The sequence below is a fragment of the Schistocerca americana genome, chromosome 3, assembly GCF_021461395.2.
Source record: "Schistocerca americana isolate TAMUIC-IGC-003095 chromosome 3, iqSchAmer2.1, whole genome shotgun sequence".
NCBI lineage: Eukaryota > Metazoa > Arthropoda > Insecta > Orthoptera > Acrididae > Schistocerca > Schistocerca americana.
This window is the reverse complement of record NC_060121.1, coordinates 688,265,063-688,278,877: the sequence shown is the minus strand read 5'-3', so window position 1 is coordinate 688,278,877 and position 13,815 is coordinate 688,265,063. Positions and strand designations below refer to the sequence as shown.

The following is a 13,815-nucleotide window of genomic DNA, read 5'->3' as shown; positions in this document are numbered from 1 at the left end:
TTACTATTAGGGGGGAAAAGTACGAAAAAAATCGGAAGTTGTTTATTTTTAAATGGCTTATCATATATTTATGTTAATCTCAGAAAGAAAATTGTTCTTGTCTCATCTTTCCATAGAATTGGAAGCAGTTTTCTCTTTTCACCCGTAATGTTAGAGTCTCTGGTACTACTTGATCTATAACATAACATTCCAGACATTGTCAGTGTACATTGCTAACTACATTGTCAAGACATGTATGTGGCTAGTGGACTTTCTATTCATACAGTGCTCTGTTTAATTCCTGATACTGTCAGGAACCTTGACAGGGGGGCTGTAAGGGGGGACATTAAGCTTCATAAGGCCAACTGTAGAGCTGCTTGACACACAAGGTACCAAAGTAGTGTCAAATTGAAATCACATTCATTACTGAAATAGTAGAAGGCCAACAAATTCAGAATATTTATGCTGTTTATATTTAGAAATCTGCTATACAAAAGTATTTTTTTCTGTAAATACTAAATCATAACACCTTATTATTGTGTCAGTTTATGAAAGAAGGGCAGCTCGTTTTGTACTATCATGAAATAGGGGAGATAGTGCCACAGACATGATATGTGAATTGGAATGGCAATCATTAAAACAAAGGTGTTTTTCGTTGCGACGGGATCTTCTCATGAAATTTCAATCGCCAGTTTTCTGCTCCAATTGTGAAAACATTTTGTGGGCACCCACCTACATAGAGAGAAATTATCATCACAATAAAATAAGAGAAATCAGGGCTCACACGGAAAAATTTAAGTGCTCGTTTTTCCCGTGTGCCGTTCGAGAGTGGAAAGGTAGAGAGACAGCTTGAAGGTTGTTCATTAAATCCTCTGCTAAGCACTTTACTGTAAATAGCAGTGTAATCACCTAGATGTAGATTAGATCACATACTCACCAAAAGCAAGCAGATGTATTTAAAAATTGTCACCCATTGTTCACTGCTGCACAAAATATTACAGTTCTATCCTTCAGCCCACTAACAGTGTTCATGAAGTGTACCTCTAAGTGATTGTACATTGATATGGATAAGAAGAATGACATCATCACTATACAAAGGTACTTGGAGTGATAAGGCTCTAAATTTTCCATTTATTTTTCACTGGTTAAAAAGTTTCAGACCCATTAATCAGTAAGTATGGTTGGTCACTATACCAGATGTATGTTACATGTTATCGCGTGTCAGTTACATAGGTCTTAGAAACTGAAACCAATACAGCCCTTAAAAATAAGATCTATGCCGTTTGGGCACTTCTGTGTACAAGACCTGACATTCAATTCTGTACATGCATGGTGAGCAAGCCTATTAGACATTTAGTGGACAATTGTGGACACACAAATAAAATAGAAACCTCTCAGAAGAATTAAAGTGTACTAATATATCTACAAGGTTGTAGATCTCATTTCTTACTACTATTTGATGTGATAAATGTGAAGCAGTTCTTTTCAATTCACAGTCAATGGGACATATAATAACATTTACACAATTGATGTAGAGGTGCCAGTAAATTACGATCTGCTCAAATATTTCAAGCTTTTGTAAAAGGATAAAGGTGGTTAAAAATACTGATATCAACTAATTTTGAAAGTTCATTCCTGGAAATCATGAGTAAGTGTTTAAACAGCTTTGGAAAAGCCAGTTGAGAATCGTTGTTCTGAATTGTAGTAAGGAAAACAAAGGATTGACTTCAGTTTATTGGGAGAATTTTAGGAAAGTGTGGTCCATCTGTAAAGGAGACTGCACAAAGGATATTGGTACAACCCATTCTTGAGTAATGGTCGAGTGTCTGGGATCCACACCAAGTCAGATTAAAGGAAGACATCGAACCAAATGAAAGGCAGACTGTTAGATTTGTTACCGGTAAGTTATAACGACATGCAGGTATTATAGAGATGCTTTGAGAATTAAAATGGGAATCCCTGCAGGGAAAGTGGTGTTCTTTTTGAGGAACTCTATTGGGAAAATTAGAGGACTGGCATTTGAAGCTGACTGCTGCCAATGTACAGTTCAAGCAAGGAATATGAATATAAGAGAAATAAGGACTTGTATGGAGGCATAGAGACATTCCTTTTCCCTCCCTCTGTGTGTGTGTGGAACAGGAAAGGAAATCACTAGTAACAGGATAAGGGTGGTTAAAAATACTGATATCAATTAATTTTGAAAGTTCATTGCTGGAAATCATGAGTAAGTGTTTAAACAGCTTTGGAAAAGCCAGCTGACAATCGTTGTTCTGAATTGTAGTAAGGAAAACAAAGGATTGACTTCAGTTTATTGGGAGCATTTTAGGAAAGTGTGGTCCATCTGTAAAGGAGACTGCACGAAGGATACTAATACAACCCATTCTTGAGTAATGGTCAAGTGTCTGGGATCCACACCAAGTCAGATTAAAGGAAGACATCAATGGCTTGTGGAATAGGTATGTAGATGTACTTCTGATAGAGTTGTGAAAGAAATCACTACAAAAAGATGTCTAAAATATTGAACAACTGACTGCCTTGTAAAGAGTAGTAGACAGCACTTACTTAAATTTTCCAAGTGAATGCACATGTCTGTGCAGTGATATCTTTTATTTTCTTCTTTACCCCCCTGAATCTTTGTTTCCCTGTGCCATCAGAAATTAAAGTTGTATTTTTGGCATTAGATTAAGTCCAAGACCTTTTTTCCGAAAGGAGAAAAAAATGATTTAATAAGATTAACCAGGTGAGAGATTTGTTGTCTGTGGAGACTTTACTGTTGATTTTCTGTAAGAAAGTACTGATTTAGGACACCTTGAAGTTTTGGTACCCTCTTTTGGGTTGTTTGGCCCAGTGGAATTCCCTACAAGAATTAAAGGACATAGTTCAACGGTCACTGACAATTAGTTTTTAGGCCCAAATTCTTTCAATGATTTACACACAAAAGTGAGAGTCAGTGGTTCATCTAACCTTGACGATGAAAAATGTTTTAGGAAGGCTCTGGTAGATTGTAAATACTTTGGATTAAAGGAGACCATACACTGAAAAGCTGAAGCATTGAGTTGTTGGTAGCCCCACACAGTAGAAAGAAAACTTGCTAGCTTTTGGAGTAATCCTTTTTTAAGCTAGAGTAAAGAACTCGCACACACCTATGCCCCTATATGGTGCCAGCAGGACAAACATTGCCAGTGCTGCATTTCAGCAGCTGCAGTAGGTTACAGTGAAGGTTTTGTCGGATGGGGTGGGTAGAGAGGGAAAGAGGCTAGAGGTAGTGGAAAGGGATTTGGAGTGGGTAGGCAATGGCTCTGAACCATCTGGTTTGCCAGCTAGGAATGCGGGAGGGACTGGTGGCAGATATAAGGGCTAGGCTTGTATAGATGGTGGAGAGTGGTGCATGCTGAATATGACTTAGGGGCATGAATAGTGAGGGGATGAGAGGGCAAAGTAAGAGAAAACTGTTGGGTGGAGGGCAGCTGGTTTCTAGAGGCTGAGGCCAGGATGATTGCAGGAATGAAGGATATGTTGTGAGGGGAACTCTCATCTGTGTAGTTCAGAAAGGTTGGTGCCAGAGGGAAGATCTAGATGGTTTTGGCCGTGAAGCAGCCATTAAAATTGAGCACTTGCTCAGCTGCATGTTGTGGCACTGGGTGGCCAATTTTGTTCTTGGTGGCCATTCATCCTCGTGGACAGCTGACTGTTAGTCACAGCAACATAAAAACCTGTGAGTGCCAGCAGAGTTGGTATATGACTTGGCTGCTTTCACAGGTGGTTCAGCCTGTGACAGAACAGAAGTAGGAAGTGCTGGGTGGGTCGATTGGCCTTGCACTTGGGTCTGCCACAGGGATATTACCCCTGTGGCAAGAGGTTGGGAGTGAGAGAGGCATAGGGATGGTCTAATACGTTGTGTAGTTTTAGGAGAGTTGGGAATAATTTTTGGGTAGGATGTGTCTTGTTTCATGGCATGATTAGAGATAGTCAAAGTTCTGACAAAGTATATCGTTCAGTTGTTCCAGTCCAGAGTGATTCTGGGTGACAGGGGTGCTTCTTTGTAGCTGATTTTTGAGGATAGTGGGAGGATTTGGGGTGTACGATGATATGATGGAAGATCTGTTTGCAAACAAGGTTTGGGGTAGTGCCTGTCTGCAACGGCCTCGGTGAGATCTTGAGTATACAGGAAAAGGGAGTTTTCATCACTGCAGATACATCGTAATGCTGACAGAGGTGCAGATGGAGCCATCAGAAAGGTGGAGATCAACGTCCAGGAAGGTGGCACGTTTGGTTGAGGAGGACAGTGAAGCAGGTGGGGGAAATGTTGAAGTTGTGAAGGAATGAGGATAGGGTAACTTGGCCCTGTGTCCAGATCATGAAGATATCATCAGCGAACCTGAACCAGACTAAGGGTTGGGAGTTTTGGAAGGCTAGCAAGGTTTCCTCTAAATGACCCATAAACGGGTTGGCATAGAAGGGTGCCCATGCTTGTGGCATAGGTTCTGTTTGTTTACTTTCCCTTCAAAGGAACAGTAGTTATGAATCAGGATGTAGTTGACAAGATGTGTAAGGAATCAGGTGGTGAGTTTTGAGTCCGAAGGACATAGGGAGAGGTAGTGTTCAGTAGTTTGGTAGTAACAATTTCCATGTACATAGGGATGTTGGTGAATATGGAAGTGTCATCAACAGTGATAAGTAGGGATTGAGGAGGCAGAGGAATGGGGAGGTTGAAGAGTTACTGAAATGAGTGGTTATTGTCTTTGGGATGCTACGTTTCGGGCAATAGATTGGAGGTGTTAATCAGCAAGAGTGGAACTCTTTCAGTGGGACCACCATAGCCAGCTACAACGGGGCTTTCAGGACTGTTGGTGAAATGTCAACAACGAAATATGCTAACCAATTAGGTACAGATCATAGGACAATAGTATGCTATCCTAGAATAAAGTCTAACAGTGCAGAAGGAAAATGTAACTGTATCTTAGTCATATTCCTAAACAACATTGAGTCTCATTTCCTCCTGAAACGTACAACACTAAAATAAATTGGAAGTGAGGATAAGGGATGGGTAACTAGGGATTAAATTACCTTGTGCTAGGAAGAGGGAGCTCTGTCTAAATCAGAAGATAAACTATAGCTAAGAGTTAAAACTGCTTTAACACCAGTATTGTAAAATCCCCCAGTCCATTGCTATACGAGTAAAATATACACTCAAAAAATCAAATCCTCCAAGGATAAAGTAAAAACAATGGGGAACTTTATCGAAGAAGAAAATAACCTGAAACTGAGTACACAGAAATTAACTGTAACAGCAATGGCGACACTTAGAGATTCAGTGATTCAGTGAATACTTCCTCACAGTAGCAGTAAACACTACACACACTAATATACAGCCTCATAAAGATGCAGTAGACTTACTTCAGTAGAGACTGTGTGCACTACCAATACACATTAATTTCAAAAATATAAAATTAAGGAAGTAATCAGTGTAGAAAAAATTAGTAATTCTGCTGGCTATCATAATGTTTGCTCCAGAGTATTAAAATCTTGTGCAGACATGGTAGGACTACCCTTAAACTACATTTGTAACCAGTCAGTGGACAGGGTATATTTCCTGAAAGACCTAAAATGGGGTCAGCATACAGAAGTACACACATGACCACTGTCCAAACCATCCTGCCTCAGTGATCAGAGTTAGTGATCATGTGTGTGAGAGTTGAGTTTGTGTGAAAGTGTGTGGGATTTCTACTTCAGAAAAAGGCCTTTTGGCCGAAAGCTTAATTGTAGAGCAATCTTTTTGTCATGCTTGTCTACGATTCGCCCCCAGGGGCTCAGCATTCATTTACTGGGTACGGGCTTGGTGACCCCGGGGTTTCTGAGCTGGGGACTGGTAAGCGCCGCCCGTCCCCTGTCACCGTAGCCTCTGAGCATACTTCAGCGACCACCGTGCGGCGCGGCGGTGGAACGTTGTGTGTCTCAGGGAATGGGGATCTTGGCTTGACCGCCCAGATCACGAGGATGGAATAAACCTCTATAAAAAAAACCTCAATCTCAAGGTGTGCTGCGCGCTGATGAGATGCATGGCTGTTGAGGTGGAACAGTCGATAGCGGGCAACCTCTGGGGAACCTGCCGCACCTCAGTTGTATAAGGCTTACCTAGGCACGTGGGGCTCTGTCTAGGTGGACTTGTAGTTCCCTAGCTGCTCGTGGGACCGAGATGGATCCTTCGAAATCCTCTTTTCTTCCTCCCAGCGGAAAGGGTGGACCGCTGGAAGGTTCTGACACCCAGTCTCTTAAGAGGGCCCGTGCAGTCAGTCCCCCTGACTCCGGCGCTTCTTTAAACAGTCCAGTCTTAGGTAACAGAATGCATTCTGGTAATCCGAATGTGTTTCTCATTGTGAAACGGAAGGAGGGTAGTTTTGAGAAGGTTTCGCCCTTCTATATACAAAAGGGATTGGAGGGAATCTGTGGCTCCTTAAAATCGGTGAAGCGCTTACGTAATGGGACCTTATTAGTGGAAACTTCCACTTCCCAGCAAGCAACTAACCTCCAATCTGCTAAATGCCTTGGAGAGTATGCCATAGACACTGAACTGCACAGCACCTTGAACTACAGCAAAGGTGTTGTGACGTGCCGGGATCTAGTTGACATTCCCAAGGAAGAACTGCAACGTGAGTGGGCTCCGGCAGGTATCGTTGATGTTCAACATATCATGAGGAGGGTTGATGGCAATCTTGTCAAATCCGACTCCTTTATTCTAACCTTCAATAGCATGAAACTTCCTGAACATGTGAAAGCTGGCTTTCTTCGCCTTAGTGTGAGGCCTTATTTCCCGACCCCAATGCGCTGTTTCAAATGCCAGCGTTCTGGGCATACCACCTTAGGATGCAAAGGCGACGCGACTTGTGGCAACTGTGGTAACGCTGCTCATAACGGAGTTGGTTGCTCCTCTCCAGCCAAATGTATCAATTGCTCTGGGAACCACCCTGTTTGGAGTAGGGACTGCCGAATATTTTTAGAGAAACGCAAATTCCAGGAAATAAAAACAACTAAGCGTATCCCCTATGGTGAGGCCAAGAAGATCTTTAAGTCGATGCAACCTCCCACATTTGCTACATCTTTTGCCTCCCTGGTTCAGAAGCCTCCTCCGAAAGTCGATGCCTCCACGCAGACAGAGGTGGTGAGTGTTGGCACTAATACATGCAGCTGTCAGTGCATTTGCAACGCAGCCAGTGTTTCAGAGCCAGTAGCCCGTATTCGAATGGCAGACAAAGGTACAGTGGCGAACTTGGGCCAGCCCCTGACGCCTCCAACAGCTGAGGATGTTCCGAAGCCCTGTACAGCCATTACCACTCCAACATCAGCTCCCCCAAAGCCCGCCAAACCGCAGAAAGCTCCCATACAGCAACAACAGCGGGTCAAATCCCGTAGTAAACCGTCTGACCATGCAGATGTGGTTTTCCGTGGGGCTTCTTCTGACTCTTCCCCAGAGTTGATGGAATCCGATGTCTGTGTGGGGAAATCATCTCGCCCCACGCCTGCCCCTCCACCTGCTGCAGTGTCCTCGCCCCGTCGGAGAGACAGGATGAAGGTGCTACCCCCATAATAGATGGCTCCCATACTCCAGTGGAACTTGCAAGGGTTCAGGACGCATGTGGAGGAACTTCGTCTACTCTCTCGGGGTAGACCACTGTGTCTCTGTCTCCAGGAGACGTATTTCCATCCCTCATACTCCCCTGAGATACGAGGCTATACACTCCACAAAAAGGATGACCTGCGTGGAGAGAGAGCTAGAGGAGGCGTCGGTATTTTTGTCAGGGCGGACTACCACTCCTCGCCTCTCTCACTTACGACGACTTTGCAGGCCGTCGCTGTGTCCGTGCACGTGCGTCATCCATTGACTGTATGTTCACTTTACTTGCCCCCACATGATGCTCTTGATGAAGCGGCCCTCACCGACCTTATTACGCAGCTCCCCCAGCCATTCATTATTTGTGGTGATTTTAATGCCCACAATGTGCTTTGGGGCTCTGCAATTACCTGCCCCAGGGGTAGAGCAATTGAGAGGCTTCTCCTGTCATCCTGTGCCTACTTGCTCAATGGAGGACAGAGTACTCATTTCTGTACGGCGACTGGGTCGTTCTCTGCCATTGATCTCTCGCTTTGCTCTCCAGCTCTTGCCGCCAGTGCTCACTGGGAAGTGGTCGCTGACTTGCACGGCAGTGATCATTTCCCTCTCTGGATTCACCTGCCAGATGGCGTGGGCCCCGAAAGGAGACCACCACGATGGGTGCTCAGTGGAGCTGACTGGATGCTTTATAGCCAGTTGGCCCAATTCGAACACTGTGCGAATGTTGGGATGTGGGTGGATCATATTACCCACACGGTCCACCACGCCGCAGCAGCGTCCATTCCACAGTCCACAGGCCACCGGAAAAGGCCACCTGTGCCTTGGTGGAGTGCCGACTGCCGCTCTGCAATCAGGACCAGGCGTGCAGCTCTGCGTCGGTTCAAGTGTTGGCCGACTGCTGAGAATCTTGCAGCCTTTCGGGTGGCGAGGGCAAGATGTCGCCGCATTATTTGTGAGCGAAAGAAGAGGTCGTGGCAAACGTTCCTGAACACCATTAATCGTTCCACCAAAAGTTCCATTGTGTGGGAGACCATCCGGAGGATTTCTGGCAGAGGAGGGAGGTGCCCCATAGCTGCTGTATTGACTAACGGCACTCTCCACACGGAGCCGCGAGACATTGCCCAGACTCTGGCAGCGTATTTTGCCACCGTTACTGCAACAACTAGTCAGGATCCAGGTTTCCAGCGCCATAGAGCGCTTGCTGAGAGATGTAGTCTGAACTTCCAGTCCACCTCTCCTGAAGCTTACAACTGCCCATTTTCTATGTGGGAGCTGGATTCTGCATTGTCTGGAGCTCGTGACACATCCCCTGGTCACGACAGGATCCATTACAGTATGCTATGGCACCTCACAATGCGCAACAGAGAACTCCTCCTCGCACTTTTTAGTGACATTTGGGCGTCGGGTCACTTTCCTGACGCGTGGCGTGAGGCAGTTTTAATCCCTTTTTTAAAACCTGGGAAAGACCGAACGAGCCCAAGTAGCTACCGTAGTATAGCCCTCGCTAGTTGCATAGGGAAGACCTTGGAGCGGATGGTCAACCGCCGCCTTGTCTGGATGTTAGAATCCCGGCAACTCCTTAGTCGCTTTCAGTGTGGGTTCAGGAGGTTTCGTTCCACCTTCGATAACCTTGCCCTGCTGGAGGCGGCTATACAACAAGCTTTCCTCCGCCATCACCTTCTAGGTGTCTTTTTTGACATCGAGAAGGCCTACAATACCACTTGGAGGCGTCTCATCCTGGCGCAGCTTCACGAATGGGGTTTTCGTGGTTGTCTCCCTCTTTTTATTCAGTCTTTCCTCTCGCCACGATATTTTAGATACCGAATTGGTGACGTCCTGTCTGATCGTTTTGAGCAGGAGAATGGTGTCCCTCAGGGTAGCGTTTTAAGTGTGACTCTGTTTGCCATCGCTATTAATAGCATTACGTCCCTAGTGAAAAGTCCTGTCCAGTGTTCTTTGTTTGTGGATGATTTCTCTTTGTTCTGCTCTTCTTCCAGCCTTGCAACGACAACTCGTTAGTTGCAACTTACGATTAGGTGTTTGGATGACTGGGCGCAGAAGAGTGGATTTCAGTTTTCCACCGAGAAGTCTGTATGTGTTCTTTTTAACCGTTCTCGTTCGATTTTAACCTTTCCTGAGTTGCGCTTGAGGGACACTATTCTTACTTTTAAAGACACGGTGAGATTTCTGGGTCTCATTTTTGACTCGAGGCTCACGTATTTACCTCATCTTAAAGACCTGAAACGGCGGTCGCTTCAGGCTTTAAGTATTTTAAAATGTCTTAGCCACACTACATGGGGAGCTGACAGGACTTCTCTGCTCCAGTTTTACAGGGCGTTTGTGCGATCTCGGCTCGATTATGGGTGCACGGTGTATGGGTCTGCGAGGCCTTCTTACTTAAAGATTTTGGACGTTGTCCACCATGAAGGGCTTCGGTTGGCCACTGGGGCATTCCGAACTAGCCCCATACCAAGCCTCTGTGCAGAGGCAGGTGAGCCGCCACTTCATATGCGGCGACGGCTACTTACGGTACGCCAGGCGTATAAAACTTTGTCCACACCCTACACACCTGCATACCATACCGTTGCTCGGCCTCCTCTGGCACGGTTATTTCATAACCGGCAACGCGCGATGCAGCCCTATGGGATTCGCGCACAGGATTGCCTCGCTGCGATGTCTGTGGCTGGTCTTCGTGTTTTACGTCGCGGTTGGGGCAGATCTCCACCATGGCTCCTCCGGCGACCCAAACTTATTTTAGATTTGACTCGTTTTAAGAAGGATGGCACGCCAGATTTTACATTCCAGTCACTGTTTTTTAATATTTTAGATGTGCATCACGGTTTCACTGTCGTTTACACAGATGGCTCCAAACAGGAGAATTTCCTTGGCTGTTCTGTGGTGTTCCCTGATCATGTTACCCGGATTCGCCTCCCTGCTGAATATACCGTTTTCGCAGCGGAGCTCCACGCGATCCTAGAGGCACTGGAGCAGATGCATCGTGTTCGGGGCGATCGATTTCTTCTCTGCTCCGATTCTCTTAGTGCCTTACAATCGCTGCAGAACCTATACCCGACTGAGGAGATGGTCCAGCTGATACATGACCAACTGTACTTGCTCCAACAGCGGGGTAAAGAGGTATCCTTCTGCTGGGTGCCTGGTCATGTCGGCATATGGGGCAATGAACAGGCTGATCGGGCTGCCAAGGAGGCCTGCAGGGAGCAGGATGTGGTCCAGTGTCCTATCCCCTTGCAGTCAGTCATCGCTGCACTCCACAGGAAGTGCATGGAGTTGTGGGAGGATGAATGGCTGGCGGTGACGGCCAATAAACTGCGGTCGGTAAAGTCAACCACTCGGCCGTGGCGTTCCTCCTGCCGGTTGCTCAGGCGGGAAGAGGTGGCCCTCACACGTCTTCGGATCGGGCACTGTCCTCTCACGCATGGCTTTTTATTACGACGGGAGGATCCTCCGTTTTGTGATGCTTGTGGTGTGCCCATCTCTGTCCGGCACATTTTAACAGACTGCATTTTATACCGTGATGCACGGGCAGAAGCACAAGTTGATGGGGATCTACCTTGTGTTTTAGCTAACGATGAGGCGTGTGTGTCTAGGGTTTTTAAGTTTTGTGATGTGTCTGGACTCTGGCCTCAACTTTTAGGCTGGAGGTTTTAGTGTGTTGCAGAGTGTCTGACTCCTCCCTTTTTTCCTTGTGGTCAGCCAGCCACTTCCATCTGCTACATTGTTTTAGCTCCCTCTACCATTTTCTTCCTGTGTTGTCCATGTTTTACTGCTGACGCCCTGCTTCATCCCACGCTTCGGTGTGGGTGAGCATATTTTTTCAATGATTGTTCCCCATGTTTTATGTTCCGTTTTATGTCAATGTTTTGAGGTTTTTTTTTTCTTGACACCCGTCTCACTATGATGCTGCACGGGCGCTGAAGACCTTGCTGTCGTGCGCCCACAAACCCCTCTACTACTACTACTACCTTACTGTCTACGATTCAACATCTCCTCTATATGGTAAACAGCAACCTATCCTTTTTGTAATATTGTTGGTATTCCATCCTGGATTTTCTATTGTTTAATAAAAGAAGTGCATTTCAGATTAGAAGTATCACTCAAGACATAAGTATTAGCTTATTTTCACTCCTTGTTGTCTTACAGAATAATCTGCTATTGTAGCATGCTAAAAGTGAATAATTTGTTCAGCTGAAGTAAGCAGTAAGAATATTGCGTAAAGTAGATAACAGTTCCCATTGTAAATCTTCATAGTGTATTTCTAAACTGGCCTTTGTAATTACATATGCAGTTTACTAGTTTCTTAGAAAAATATCAAATTAATTAAGTAAATATTCTTACAGTAGCTACCTAATATAACTGAGGAAGCAGCAGTTATTTTCAAACTGCCGTAGTACTGCTCAACAACTGGCGTCTGACCTCACAGCATCCACTGGATGTTTGTAGTGAGGCAAACAGTGTACAGAAGGCTTTGGTAGAGCAGCCTTCATTGTTGAAGACCTGCTGTATTTGTACCTCTGATGTGTCTTCACAGAAGGGAATGTCTAAAGTGTAGCCCTCAACATGCCACGTGGATGGTCGAACAGTGGACCAATGTCTTTTTCTCAGATTAGTCCTGATTTGATCAGGACAGTGATTCTCAATGGATTTGCATCTGGAGGGAACATGGAACACAATTTCGGGACACAACCATTGTGGAAGGAGACTGATATCGAGGATAATCGCTAATGGTGTGGACAGGAATTATGTTGACCATTCAAACACCTCTTCACAAAATTCTATTGTTAAACCGGCAAGATTTAACTGCTGTCAGGATCTTGGGACCTCGTGTGGTGGTTGCGAGGTGCTGTGGCCCAGATTTTGTATTGCTGGATGATAATGCTCGACCTCATAGAGCAACCGTGGTTGATGTTTTCTTGGAAACAGAAGATATTGCATGCATGGCATGGCCTGCTCACTCTCCCGGTTTGAATCCCATAGAACATGTGTGGGATGCCCTAGGGACACGGGCTGCCTCACCTCAGCATCCATCAACCACCCTCCAAGACTTGCCAGCAGCACTGCAGGAAGGATGGGTGTTATTGCCTCAACATTAGATTGATGACATCATTCACAGAATGCCCCATCATTTGTCAGGCCTGTATTGCTGCCAGAGGTGTTTTCACCCCATACTGAGTGCATTAAACAGTTGTTGGAATGTGTGTGTAAATTTATTGAGGTGGAAAAAAGAACAACATTTTTGAAACTTCCTGGCAGATTAAAACTGTGTGCCGGACCGAGACTCTCTACCAAGGAGAGCTTCTGTAAAGTTTGGAAGGTAGGAGACAAGGTACTGGCAGAAGTAAAGCTGTGAGGACAGGACATGAGTCGTGCTTGGGTAGCTCAGTTGGTAGAGCACTTGCCCGTGAAAGGCAAAGGTCCCGAGTTCGAGTCTCGGCCCGGCACACAGTTTTAATCTGCCAGGAAGTTTCATATCGGTGCACACACTGCTGCAGAGTGAAAATCTCATTCTGGAAACAACATTATGCATTATGTTCTGCATTCTCTGTATTTTTCTACTTTACCGTCACCTGATTATACTGTTTTGTGGCAAAATAAATGCAATCTAGCACAATTTCAGTTTGTTGCTTTAATTTCGGACATCAGTGTATATTAAAATTTGACTGACACCAGCAGGAGTAGTATTAAGCAGTAAGGTGATAGTTTATTACTAATACAAAGTACAGATTAAGTTTTCATGATTTGATAGTATTTTTTTAATATATACTTTGACTCATTCCACATCCCTCAAGGTTCTCCTTGACAAGATGTCTAAAACACAATGAATGAATAAACGACACTCCCTCATGTAAGCCTCAGTGCAGCAAATGACTTCATTGTACCACCAGTAGAAGTAACAAAAACTGAAAGACACTTTCAGAAATAGTATGTTATACAATACAGGTATCTTTGAATATTTTGGTGCATTGTACTTATGTGTACCATACAGTACAATTGTGGGAAATATGGAAAGGGGAGCATAACATAACTCTTACTGGTATCACTTTCTGCTTGTATTTTAATTTCTCCTAGCAGCTTAAACAGTTGTTACAATTTCTGCCAATGGCATTAAATTTATTTTCAGAACCTAATTTTTAGGGTAGCACAATTTTTATCAGGATAATTGGCAAATTGTGATGTATGTAATGCTAGAAATTCGTGTTCTAAGAGTT

The 13,815-nt window shown here is 44.8% G+C and overlaps 1 non-coding gene across 1 annotated transcript; it reads left to right on the top strand.

The window, feature by feature from the left end:
- The first annotated feature begins 12,973 nt into the window (after positions 1-12,973).
- On the top strand, positions 12,974-13,048 carry Trnas-uga. Its single transcript has one exon. It is a non-coding gene; the product is annotated as a tRNA-Ser (tRNA).
- The last annotated feature ends 767 nt before the right edge of the window (positions 13,049-13,815 follow it).